This window comes from Medicago sativa, chromosome 7 (assembly GCF_051527215.1).
Source record: "Medicago sativa cultivar Bolivia chromosome 7, Bolivia_mono, whole genome shotgun sequence".
Taxonomy (NCBI): Eukaryota; Viridiplantae; Streptophyta; class Magnoliopsida; order Fabales; family Fabaceae; genus Medicago; species Medicago sativa.
This window is the reverse complement of record NC_140755.1, coordinates 27,469,851-27,471,424: the sequence shown is the minus strand read 5'-3', so window position 1 is coordinate 27,471,424 and position 1,574 is coordinate 27,469,851. Positions and strand designations below refer to the sequence as shown.

Below are 1,574 nucleotides of genomic sequence, written 5' to 3'. Positions count from 1 at the left end.
CTTTTTATAAACTTTCTTCTCCTCTAATCATTCTTTTAAAGTTAATTAGATTGAACAACTCCCTAGCGGAACGATACTCTATTTTACTACTATTACTTCGATAGACCGTTGCCGGGGAGTTAACTAATTTAATTAACTTTTTCTTTTTTTGATTAGAATTATCTTTCTTTTTCTATTCTTTTATTTTTCTTTTATTTTTCTTTTCTTTCTGTTATTGTTAACTTCTTGGGTTCTCAACCTTTTATGCGAAGAACTAGAAATCGAGTGGTACTCATACCCGAGATCGAAAGGTTCTTACATAGAAGGAGGAGAGAGGCACGAGATAATACCACCATGGCTAATCGCACTCTCAAAGAGTATGCAACGCCGTCTACGGCTGAGCCACAAGCTATTATTGTGTACCCAACGGTTGAGGATTACAACTTCGAAATCAAGCCTGCCCTACTTAACCTGGTGCAGCAAAACCAATTTTCGGGATCCCCCCACCGAGGATCCCAATCTCCACATCTCCGTTTTCCTACGAATTAGTGGAACCATGAAGGGGAACCAAGAGGCCGTAAGACTTCATCTCTTTCCCTTTTCCTTAAGGGATAGAGCTAGCGCTTGGTTCCATTCCCTCGAAGCCGGTTCCATTACTTCGTGGGATCAAATGAGGCAAGCATTCCTTGCCCGATTCTTTCCCCCATCCAAAACTGCAAAACTTAGGGACCAAATTACTTGGTTCAATCAAAAAGATGGGGAGTCTCTCTATGATGCGTGGGAGCGTTTCAAAGAAATGCTCAGACTTTGTCCCCACCATGGTCTAGAGAGTTGGCTCATAGTCCACACCTTTTATAATGGCTTATCTTATACCACTAAGATGTCTGTTGATGCAGCTGCAGGTGGAGCTCTAATGAACAAGAACTACACGGAGGCATACACCTTGATTGAAGACATGGCTCAGAATCATTACAAATGGACCGACGAGAGAGCCATCACTAGTTCTTCATCCTCTAAAAAGGAGGCAGGTATGTATGAAGTCTCTAATTATGATCACCTTGCTTCTAAAATTGATGCATTAACGGAGAAATTTGAAAAATTCAATGTTAGTACCATCAATTCTGCTTCTACTCCTTCTTCTTGTGAAATCTGTGGTATAACTGGTCATGTTGGTGTTGATTGTCAACTAGGTAGTGCTATTAATGGTGTTGAGCAAATGAATTATGCTCAATACAACCAAGGGATGAGACAAAGTCAAATTTTTTACAAAAATCAAAATCCCTATGGACAAGTAGCACCACCTGGCTATGCAAACAACCAGAGATTCGCTCAGAAATCCAATTTGGAAATTTTGTTGGAAAATTCTATTGCCAACCAAAATAAACAACTTCAAGAACTTAAAAACCAAACTGGATTTCTGAACGATTCTCTTTCCAAACTCAATACCAAGGTTGATTCTATCTCCACTCATTCTAAAATGCTTGAAACACGAATCTCCCAAATAGCCCAACAAGTATCCACTCTTTCTCAAGCACCAGGAGTCTTTCCTGGTCAAACCGAAGCCAATCCTAAAGCTCATGTTAATGCTACTTCTG

The 1,574-nt window shown here is 40.0% G+C and overlaps 1 non-coding gene across 1 annotated transcript; it reads right to left on the bottom strand.

The window, feature by feature from the left end:
* Positions 1–697: 697 nt before the first annotated feature.
* Positions 698–804, bottom strand: LOC146905300 (small nucleolar RNA R71). The gene has a single exon (XR_015020772.1). It is a non-coding gene; the product is annotated as a small nucleolar RNA R71 (small nucleolar RNA).
* Positions 805–1,574: the final 770 nt, after the last annotated feature.